Source organism: Odontesthes bonariensis, chromosome 8, assembly GCF_027942865.1.
Source record: "Odontesthes bonariensis isolate fOdoBon6 chromosome 8, fOdoBon6.hap1, whole genome shotgun sequence".
NCBI lineage: Eukaryota > Metazoa > Chordata > Actinopteri > Atheriniformes > Atherinopsidae > Odontesthes > Odontesthes bonariensis.
In genome coordinates, this window is record NC_134513.1 from 28,939,875 (window position 1) to 28,951,881 (window position 12,007).

Below are 12,007 nucleotides of genomic sequence, written 5' to 3' on the forward strand. Positions count from 1 at the left end.
GAAATATTTTGCCAAGGAGCGTATATAATGCGTAAGGAGAGCGTTTTGGCGGCAGAATGTTTGCTCTAATTCTCGTAATACGCATAATTTAGAACTTCCCTGGGTGGGCTTGAACCACCAACCTTTCGGTTAACAGCCGAACGCGCTAACCGATTGCGCCACAGAGACTCTGCCTGCCTTTTGTTGGCAGTGAGCGTGGCTTCGAGCTTGACTGCCCACTCATGGCAGTAGATGCAAGCTTTCTGTATTTTTGCGTGATGAGACTTGAGTGAACTGCTGCTGATCTATGTCAAACTTGAGGCGAAAAGTAGGAGGTGCTATAAAGCAAGATTACCAGTTACAATACAATTGTAATATCTCTTATCAAACAGCTCAGCATGCTTTGGCACCTTAACTCTTGTCAACCAAATGACTTAAAGGATAACTTGTGGGTTCAGTGGGACAAGTCACCCATTACAGCTATCGATTTGCTACCAAACCTACAACTGGTTGCTGACCGGTAGATTTGTTGGTACACACACTCGTCCCTGGGTGGGCTCGAACCACCAACCTTTCGGTTAAAGGGATAGTTCACCTCTTTTGACATAAAGTTTTATGACACCCCATATAGCAATATCATTTATGAACATTGACTTACCCCCCGCTGCGTCCTGTGAGCCGAATTCCAGCTGAGTTTTGCGTTCCACGAAAGTAGTCCGGCTAGTTGGCTGGGGTCAAAAAAATAAAGCATTTTACTTCTCAAAAAAATATCCGTTCAAAAGAGTAACACATTTGCATCACAAAATGTTGTCCAGGAAAAAGTCAGACCTCACTTCGCTTGGCGCTATTTTTGCCTCCCTTGATATCAATTCGTCCAATGTAAAACTGTGCAGACCTTAGAGCAGACCGAGCACTCCCTAGCCACCTAGCGATAGCTGCACCTGTTACGGTGTTTACTGCTCGGAAGCAGGGGACTGCTCGGTCTGCACAGTTTTACATTGGACGCATTGATATCAAGGGAGGCAAAAATAGCGCCAAGCGAAGTGAGGTCTGACTTTTTCCTGGACAACATTTTGTGATGCAAATGTATTACTCTTTTGAACGGATATTTTTTTGAGAAGCAAAACGCTTTATTTTTTTGACCCCAGCCAACTAGCCGGACTACCTTCGTGGAACGCAAAACTCAGCTGGAATTCGGCTCACAGGACGCAGCGGGGGTAAGTCAATGTTCACAAATGATATTGCTAATATGGGATGTCATACAGCTTCATGTCAAAAGAGGCGAACTATCCCTTTAACTGCCGAACGTGCTGGCCGATTGCGCCACAGAGACTTGCTGTAGCTGTCTGTGGGCGTGGCCTCGATCATTACCACCTCTCATCCCTTCATTAGAGTATGTGTTCGATTTATTTATGTTTGTCATAAGGTTGATATCTGCTGTGTAGGTAACAAGTAAAGTAGCACACAACAAGTAGTCAATAACTTCCTGCTCTGACTTGTTAAAGCTGCGGTCTGCAACTTTTTTTTAGTCATATTAGCTTGAACTGTCATGGGATTCTGGAAGTAGAATATTAAATAGTCTGTTTAGGAAAAAAAACGAAATCTGTAGCTCCCTCTGAAGCCTGTAATCATGCTTGCAAAAATCGAGCGCTCCCGACTGTTTTTAATCAATCAAGTTAGGGTGGAGGAATCCTACCTGTCAATCACAGCTTGTGCACACGCTGCTGAGCGTGAGTCATCACACAGCCTGTGTGCGCTCACACTGGTGTGGACTTACGTGCACAACCTCGTCCACAGAGGGGGAGGGGGAGGGGTTTGGGGGGCGATTCGGAGCTTGTTAGATGTCGGGGGAGGGACCTGAAAGTTGTATCAGTTCGAATTTTCCGACTTTAGACTCGTAATTTTGAAAACCTGCCGACTGCAGCTTTAAAGAAAGAGATTTAATGTCAAATTTTTTCCCAACTGCCCTCATTTGGTCTCTCAGCCTTTTTGAATTTTGCAAGCATGTCAACCAAATGACAAAAAGGTCAACCAAATGACTTAAAGGATAACTTGTGGGTTCAGTGGGAAGAGTTACCCCGTACATCTTTTGATTTGCTACCAAACATACAACTGGTTGCTGACCAGTGGATTTTTTGGTATAAACCATCGTCGCTGGGTGGGCCCGAACCACCAACCTTTCGGTTAACAGCCAAATACGCTAAATGATTGCGCCACAGACACTCTGCCTGTCTTTTGTTGGCAGTGAGCGTGGCTTCGAGCTGCCCCCTCATGGCGGTAGATGCAAGAGTTCTGTATTTTTGCGTGATGAGACTTGAGTGAACATTTGACTGCTGACTAAATCTATGTCAAACTTGAACCGAAAAGTAGGAGGTGCTATACAGCAAGATTACCAGTTACAATACAATTGTAATATCTCTCATCAAACAGCTCAGCATGCTTTGGCACTAGAGCTGGGTCATATACTCGACGTATTCGACTTATTCGACGTCATAAATTCGTCGACAGGAATAATTTGAGTTTTATGCGTCGCTAATTTTTTATTTTTTTTGGTTGAAGTCCCCGTTCCAAACGACCTACTAGATGAACTCTCACTCCAGTCCAGCGGTGGCAGTAAATATGCACCAGAGTCGCCAATCGGTGTAGACGCCTTAGTTTAAAACGGAAGAAGAAGAATTCATAACGATGGTGGCGGCAAGCAGTAGTTGGAGCACTGAAGAGCATATAGCTAAAAAAATCACGCACACAGTCTTCTAAAGTCTGGGAATTTTTCACCCTTAATGCTGCTAACAATGTGGTTGTTTGCAGACTATGCAAATTTAATTTGGCGTACCACAGCAGTACATCAGCGATGCACGAACACTTAAAACGAAAGCACCCTGGAGCTCGTCAGGATGGCAGCAAAACACCGTAAGTCCTGTTAATTTCAAGATCCTCTCTGAATAAACGCTACGTTAGACTGTTGAGTTGTTGTCCAGTTATATTCCCGGCGTAAAATTTACGTCTTTTAATTACGACTAGAACAGGTCCCATGTTTGCCTAGTTTAAAGCTGTTAGCGCTACCAGTCCCGACATGTTTCTTCTGTGTTATCTATTTGCTAACACTGGACGGTGGATTTTATACTCTGCCATTATGTAGTTCTAGTCTACCTGTTGACTGTCGAAATTCCATGATCTAGTAGCAACCAGATCCAAGTAGTAAACACGCATTACAAGTTGAAAATTTAAATTACATAAATCATTTTTTAAGTTGAGCCTCTGAGATGGCTGTAGTATAGCCTACTGTTGGCTAAATGTATCATAATAACAGCAATGATGTGGACGATGCTATATTTTTGATTTGCTGCTGTGAATATTCATGTACTTTATGTTTTTTGCCTTTACAGGAGTAACCAAGCAGTGTGGCGGACTTTTTTCATAAAAAGAACCAGGCACCTTGCACACCCCAGGAGGCTAGTGTGTACACAAACAGGATCGTCTCTATGATTGTGAAGGACATGAGGCCCCTTGCGATTGTTGAAGGTGAAATGATAAACACTTTCCACTCAGGATACACCCTTCCATCCAGGCGCCACTTCACTGACTTAATGGAGAAGAAGTATATGGTTACCATGGACAAAGTGAAAAGTGAACTAGAAAAAAAGCATTTCCAAACTATCCCTAACAACTGATGCTTGGACCATTCTGGCCACTGAGGCATATTTAGGTGTCACCTGTCATTTCATTAATGAAAATTGGGAGCTGACCTCGTTTAGCTTAACTACAATGCCGCTTGAGGAGCGCCACACTGCTGAAAATATTGCCTCTTGGGTTGAGATGGTGGCAGATAAATTTGATTTCTCCCTTTGAGATGATGTACTGGCGATTGCACATGATAACGCAGCAAATGTTGTTGCAGCTCTTCGCATCCTAGAGGAGAAACATGGGGTAGCATCACATTGTTGCCATACGCTTCAGTTGGTGGTAAATCATGCCTTGAAGAACAACCCCATGATCGACAGGACACTCGGGGCTGCACGGTCTCTTGTGAAGCATTTCAAGAAAAGTGAGCCGGCTAGCAGCAAGCTGAAACAGAAACAAAAACAGTGGGGTACAGCTGAGCATACCCTGCTCCAGGATGTGTCTGTAAGATGGAACAGCTCATACTACATGGTGAGTCGCCTTTTGGAACAACGGTGACCGGTGGTCGCAACACTTTCTGACCCAGACGTTACACAGCGTGGGAAGCAATACATGGATTTGAGGAATGATCAGTGGATCTTACTAGAGGAACTGGAGCAGGTCCTCAAGCCTTTCGAACAGGCCACTGTTTTTCTCAGTGGAGAGTCCTATGTCACAATATCTGTTTTACCTCCACTGCTGAAGGGTCTCCATAAGTCTACAAAGAAAACCACATACGGGTCTGCTTCTGTGAACTCTTTTCAGATTGCTGCAGACCAAGAGATGAAGGCAAGGTGGGAGTCTGAGTCTGCTTTCAAAGAGAATGGACAAAATGTGGCCATCATTGCTGCTGCCCTTGACACCCGCTTTCGTAGGATGAAGTTCCTGTCACCCGAGGATGCTTTGAAGGTACAAGTACAAATTCAGGCTCTGATAATTTATATCAAAAGAGCCAAGCAACAACTGGAAACGATTGAGCAGGAGCACTCGGCCAGTCCCCAGCAAAAGAACACCTATTTGCTGGACATTCTGCTTGGCTCGGACTCTGAGGGGGAGGGCAGCACTGAGGATATTGGCCAGGAGGACAGTGGTGAGGGTGAATCTGTGAGAAATGAGGTTCTTTTGTATTTTGGGGAGAATTGCATTCCAAGGGATACTAGCCCACTTCAATAGTGGAAGGAAAATGCAGGAAGGTTCCCCAACCTGGCAGTTCTAGCCAAATCCTACTTGTCTGTGCCTGCAACCTCCACTCAATCAGAACGTCTCTTTTCAGATGCTGGACATATTGTAACCAAAAAAAGGGCAAGTCTGACGCCGGATCATGTTGACATGTTAACATTCCTCCACTCCAACCGTCAAACTATATCTTGAATTCAACACACACACACACACACACACACCAACAACAACAACAACAGCTGTTGATAACAGTTGTTATCCACATTGTTAAATAGCTAGTCCGGAAAAAAACTTACCAGTCAGCTGCAATTGCCGTCCAATCCCTGTTGTTGCGGTCATGGTAGGACTGTTGTCTTCTTCTCCTTCTGTTGACAATTTTCTCTTCCGTATCTATGTTCGCACATGCGTAGTGTGACAGGATGAGGTCAATCGCCGCGTGCAACTGCTTCAACTGTGCGAGAGCCTCAGGAGCGGCGACCAGGATTTCAAACAAGTTTGATTTTCATCCGAACGATCGGGAGGTGGTCGGGAGGGAGCCAAAACTCGGTCCGATCTCCAAAATAGTCGCACGAGTGAAAATCTTGTCGACATCAGGCCAAAAATCGCACAGTGTATGCCCAGCTTTAGGAGGCCAGTGCCTTATCCACGTGACTATTCAAAATAAAAAACACAACTTAAAGAAATTGGGTAAACGATCCTATATCAGAAAAGTGGACTTTGGAGGACACTCGTGAGCACACCAAACTAGTTTCAATTAAGAGATTTAGAAAGGGTTTCAGAGTTGGTCAAGTGTCAATTGTGATGCTGAGTGTTCCATCATCTTTTCCAGTTTTTTTTAATGAGAGATGTTGAGTTTGATTTGAAAATGTGTACATAGCAGAGGATGGTTTCGGTCCATCAACCTCTGGGTTATGGGCCCAGCACGCTTCCGCTGCGCCACTCTGCTACACACCTCTGAGGGGACTCGAACCCACAATCCCTGGCTTAGGAGGCCAGTGCCTTTTCCACGTGACTATTCAAAATAAAAAACACAACTTAAATAAATCAGGTAAACGGTCCTCTAATCCATTTAACAAAAGTGAAAGATTTCAGTCTTTTGACACAATAATTATTTTTTCTTACTTATATCAAAAAAGTTGACTTTGGAGAACACTTGTGAGCACACCAAACGAGTTTGAATTAAGAGTGTGTAGAAAGGGTTTCAGAGTTGGTCAAGTGTCAATTGTGATGCCATGAATGTTTCATCATCTTTTCCAGGTTTTTTTAATGAGAGATGTTGAGTTTTATTTGAAAATTTATACATGGCAGAGGATGTTCTCGGTCTATCGACCTCTGGGTTCTGGGCCCAGCACGCTTCCGCTGCGCCACTCTGCTACACACCTCAGCTCTGGCCCTGTCATATATCCACGCCAACAGACACACAGACAAACAACAGAGAGAGCGAAGTAATGGTGACTATAGGCCTCCACTCTTCCTCCGGTCATCCAGGGTCTGTCCTGACTCTGGACAGTAGCACCGCCCCTTTAGCTGGGTGTGTCCAGTCTGTTTGTTTTTGTCCTGGCCACACACTTTGCAGGTGTAGTGGTATTTCTCCTTTTTCAGCCTCTTCCGTGGCTGTTCCCCCCTTGCCATTCGCTCCTCACCCTCCTGGGCAGCTTTGTTCAGCCTCCAGGCAGGTTGCCTTGGCTGGGCATCTGGAAGGCACTCTGGAGGAGCTTGTGGTTGAGGAGCCTGAGAAAAAGGAGGAGCATGTGTAGATGGAAAGTGGAGAAATGGGGGAGCATATGAAAAGGGAGCTTGCTGGAACGGAGCTGGCCCAAATTGTGGAGGGAACTGAGGAGGTCAAAGGTCATCTGTTCGTGTGCATGTTGCACAGGGGCAGCCGGGAGAGTGCTGATTGGAGGGAGAGGCTCCATGGCCAGGTGCAGCTGTTGAGGGAGAACTGTACCTTTCAGCAGCATGTTCCTGTCCTTCCTCTTGTCCCTCCTAAGCAGCTTACAAGACAAACATTCATTATTTTATATGTGTAAGCCTATCCTCCCCCCCTAAGGTTATTACATACAGTGTATTACATATTTTCTAACAAGCATGAGGTTAAATATTCATATACATGTATATACAGATACTGTCTTAACTGTATGGGGAAGGTAAATGAAATAACACATACCATGCAGAGACCGTGGTGTTGTTCACCGGCACCAGCGTCGTCTGGACCAGGACAACCCTGCTGTCCTCCAGCAGCTGTCTAATGTGGCTGTACACACTCACAGTGGACTGAGGGATGGGCAGGGTTTTCCCCTTCATGTCCTTGGGCCTGTTGCGTGACTGCTGGAACTCCTTGGCCAGTCTGAGGCAGACACACTCACTGACCCTGTGGACTTCGGGGTCCCGGGCTGCTTGGCCGTGAGTCATGTACAGTCTGTGGGAGAGAAGTGTGATATGATCTGGACCGTGAACAAGGTTGTAAAGCCACAAAGAACCAAGTGACAATGTCAGTAGGGATTGCAATAAAGTAATTTACACTTAATAACATGTGCTGTCTCTTAGTCAATGATTTGCATTGAACCAAAATGACAGAAAGCACCTCTCTGCCGCCTGCTGTCCAGGAGCAGAGCCACTCGGCTTCCTCGGTGCTCTCCACGGTCCTCCTGATGCCCGCGCTTTCTTCCTAGCCTTCTGGGTATAGCTAAATGGTGAAAGAGACATCCATATTCTTCATTCAGCCCATGGAGTGTATGTTTAATTCTGGTGCACAAAATAATTACTATTTTGTACCTTGAAGGCTTCTTGTCCATGTTATGGAGAGCTGTGTAGAGGTGGACTATTTCCTCCTCCTCCTTGGCTGACAAGGCTGTGATGGTGCGATTCAAGTCTAGTAGGTAGGATGCTAGGGCATCAACTGCCTCCCATCCTGCAACACCTCTCCAGTCACATTGACTGGTCTGAAAAGTGAGAAAAAGAATAACCAAGCAAATAAATGTACACTCTTGTTTCTAATATGTGAGCCATGCTGATTTTACATTCATTTATCTTATTAAAATGTAACCACATTTACTTCAGTTAAATATTATGTTTTAGAGTAAGGTGTTACAGAAAGTGTTATTGAGTTCTGTGACGAGGGGTCCGGGTTCAGCGTCACCCATCACAGCACTCAGAGGATCACCAGCCCCTATCGCAGCTGACTGGCCCACAATGTCAGGCGTGCTGATGGTGTCATCCGGCTCCTCCTCCTCCTCCAGCACCTGCGAGGGGACTTCAGGGACCTGCGATGGAGCCAGGAGGTCACCTCTGTTGGTCTGGGCCAAGAAATATTCCACTCCTATGCGCTCGCCTGTAACCAGTATAAACACAAAGATGAAGAAAGGACATGCATACACATCCATCTCCTCCATGAGTAGCACAATCATCACACAACAGAAATGCATGTCCTCTGAGTAGGGGGCAGCCTAAGGAAGAGAGCAGGAGGGGACGTAATACTCTGGTCAATCAGTGTTGCTAGTTTGTTGTGTCACCATGTCTCCTCTCCCTGTCTCTGTGTCTCCTCTCCCTGCCTCTGTGTCTCCTCTCCCTGCCTCTGTGTCTCCTCTCCCTGTCTCTGTGTCTCCTCTCCCTGTCTCTGTGTCTCCTCTCCCTGTCTCTGTGTCTCCTCTCCCTGTCCCCTCTCCCTGTCTCTGTGTCTCCTCTCTCTGTCTCTGTTACAAAAAGAGGGCCATGCTACATGCAACTCAGAATCCTACACTCACAGTTTTCTCCAGAATTGTGCAGGTATATATTGTTCTATAAATAAATCCACATGCTGCAGTGGCTTATCAGGACTTAGTAAATCATTTCACCTACCTTGTGGAACCCACAGGAGCACAGAAGGCTTCCCCCGAACAGATCCTTTGTGTGGTTCTGCAGGGGACAAGCATCAATTTTCTCCAGGGCTCTTTTCCACTTCTTGGCCCCTGGACGTTTGCCAGTAGAGAAGTGGTATTGGCCCTGGGCATATTTTACACAGATGTCCCTCCAGTAAGCATCAGGTTTCCCTGTCTTAGTCATCTGCAAACATTAATAAAACAGGTTAATGTAAAGCTAGGCTATGTGTACAGAGGGTATGAATTCATCCCCCTTTCACAAAAATAGAATCATTATTATCTAAATGTGGTTTCATGTAGGGATGTTTGAGGTTGTTTGATTCAAAATTGGGCGAAACAAAAGCAATTACACTTAGGACAAGTCAAATTTAGGGTTGGGGTTATTACAATCACTTCAGTATATACCCAAATGTGGAAGGCAAATGAGGTCAAATTATAAATGTGTTGATATGCAGTATGCATTAAATAGCCATTCCAAATATGACCACTAGGTGGACCTACCAAGCATAAATAGAAGGTCAACTACATGAATAAGGCAGTAGAACAAGTGATGTTGAACCTGGAGACATGATTGAAAATGTTTGTTAAATAAAGTGGAGTACGAGCTCTTTAAGGAAGCTACAAAGTTTATCGACTGAGTTCGTAAACAACACATGGTACCAGGAGTGGGGTTTGAACCCACGTGGGCGAGCCACTATGCTTTCAATCACGTCCAGTCCTCAGCATGCACAGGCAAATGGCAAAGCTGAAAAGGGGGTGCACATCATTAAACAGATTCTGAAAAAGACCACAGACAGCAAGTCAGATCCTTACTTAGCTCTTCTAGGCTACAGAGCTGCCCCGCAGAACTGTTAATGAATCGCAAAGTACGCACAACCCTTCCCTGTTACACAGACATCAAGCACAACACAGGGATACAGACAAAATTGGAGAACATGAAGTGGAAACAGAAACAACGTTTTGACAAGTCATCTAAGCCTCTCAGTCCACTCGCCAAGGATGACGTGGTGCGAATCCAGGATCAAGAAGCATGGAACAGAAAAGCAACTGTTCTCCAGGAGGTCGGACCTAGATCCTATGAAGTGAAGACTGAAGAAGGACATGTGCTCAGAAGGAACCGCCGCAGCCTTCTGAAAACAAAAGAGACTTTCACAGAGGCTGAAAATGATTCTGATGATTTCAGTGCAGACGCAGCATCAAGTGCAGACGATGGACATTTGCAGGAGGACACAAGCAATGTTCAGTCGGAATTACCTGTCCTGAGAAGATCTGGGCGCCAGACAAAAAGACCTGATAGACTGAACTTGTAAGAAGAATGTACTGGATATTGGTTCACTGTAAAAAAAAAAAAAAAAAAAAAAAAAAAAAACTGGTGATGTGTTGATGAATGTTTAAAGTAAGTATCAGTGTGTTAGATCTATTAAGTAAGTAAGTTAAGTATCAGTGTGTTAATGTTTGGATCTACAGAAGGGGGGATGTGTTGATATGCAGTATGCATTAAATAGCCATTCCAAATATGACCACTAGGTGGACCTACCAAGCATAAATAGAAGGTCAACTACATGAATAAGGCAGTAGAACAAGTGATGTTGAACCTGGAGACATGTTTGAAAATGTTTGTTAAATAAAGTGGAGTACGAGCTCTTTAAAGGATAAGACCGGTTTTTTGACATTGGGCCCTTGATTTCACATTATAACATGATGATCTACTCACCCCTGCTTGTTGTTGGTCATTTGGAGCTGTTCCGAAGATATTCGCGAGGCGTCTGGCTGCTCTCTTGAGATATTCAGCCATGAAACGGTTTCCTATGGACAAGTTTATACAGGCACAAACTTTGCTGTTTATAATTTATTAATTACTCTACACTAGCACTGGTAACGTGGAGGTGCGTCGCTTACTTAAAAAAATCCGGGTTACTAGTTTTGAATTTTAGCCGAATGAATAAATAGGCAGCAGGTCTGTGGGCTGTCTGTGGCAGTAGCACGACGATGACGTCAGTAACACCCACTTTACCACAAAAAAATCAAAATTACAATAACCCGGAATTCAATTCAATTAATTTTTATTTATATAGCTCCAAATACAACAAATGTCATCTCAAGGCACTTAGATAATAAAGTCCAATTCAAGCCAATTAGAATTCAATTAATTGTAATCATAATTATTCATAAAATAATCCAATTCGTTCATATAGAGCCAATTCAAAAATCATTTCCTAGCTAAGGAAACCAACAGATTGCACTGAAACTTTGTTTTCGGTCCAATCTACCGTCCTGAAGGTGCCTGAGGCGACTGTGGAGAGAAACGACGTCCTTTTAACAGGAAGAAACCTCTGGCAGAACCAGACTCAGGAAGGGTGGCCATCCACCTCCACCAGCTGGGGTTTGAGAAGACAGAAAGGGGGGGGGGGGGGGGGGGGTGTAACACCATTCAAAGGATATCTGTTGGAACAGGGAAACACGAGAGCCACATATCAAAAAATGTTTCTGAGATTCAGTTCTCACAACCTGTGGATCTATCAGCAATACCATTATTTCCCTTTCTTGTAAATTTGTGTGAGTTTACAAAGGTTACCCAGGGAGTAGAAGGTTTAAAGCGATCCTGTTCTATAGCAGTGGGAGAAGTGAGAGACTAAAACCAGCGTGCCAAGCTAGCCAGGAGTTGAACCTAGAATCTTCTGATCCGTAGTCAGACGCCTTATCCATTGCGCCACTAGCCCTTAGCAAGTTCGATAGAGAGTGGTACAGTCTTTCGTAAAACAGCATATTCCAAAAGCTTTGAAAGGATTGACGGAGTTGGCCAAAAGAGCCTCTGTATACAAAAGCTTTGCACATCCTTCGAGCCGGAATTGAACCAGGGACCTCAGGATATCTGTTGTTAGGTACCTACAGTCCTCCGCTCTACCAACTGATCTATCGAAGGGAGCAAAGCCAACATCCTTTTCATGAATCCTGTATGAATGCATGTAACCAGGCTTAAGATGCGTATCATGGGACACCTGTAGTTCTCTGCTGTACCAAATGAGTTATGGAAGGGAGCCAGGGGCTTGGGCCTGTTTATCAGTTAAATAAACACAAAAAGTGATGACAAACCATCAGTTTCAGATGCGTTTCAGATCAAATCAGCCTCAGTTTCTATCCTTACAAAAACATATCTGGCATCTATCTGGGAAAGTCTCCACATCGTCCAACACAGATGTTGATCCTCAATATACCCTCACATTGTCCAGCGCAAAAGTCCAGCCTTTTTGTTTGGTTCTTTTTTGTCAGGTCTATCCATCCATTCTTTTGGCGCACGATTTTCATCTTCTGTTGTTAGGATGTTTATACTT

The 12,007-nt window shown here is 44.6% G+C and overlaps 1 non-coding gene across 1 annotated transcript; it reads right to left on the reverse strand.

The window, feature by feature from the left end:
• Positions 1-94: 94 nt before the first annotated feature.
• trnan-guu (transfer RNA asparagine (anticodon GUU)) lies at positions 95-168 on the reverse strand. Its single transcript has one exon. It is a non-coding gene; the product is annotated as a tRNA-Asn (tRNA).
• Positions 169-12,007: the final 11,839 nt, after the last annotated feature.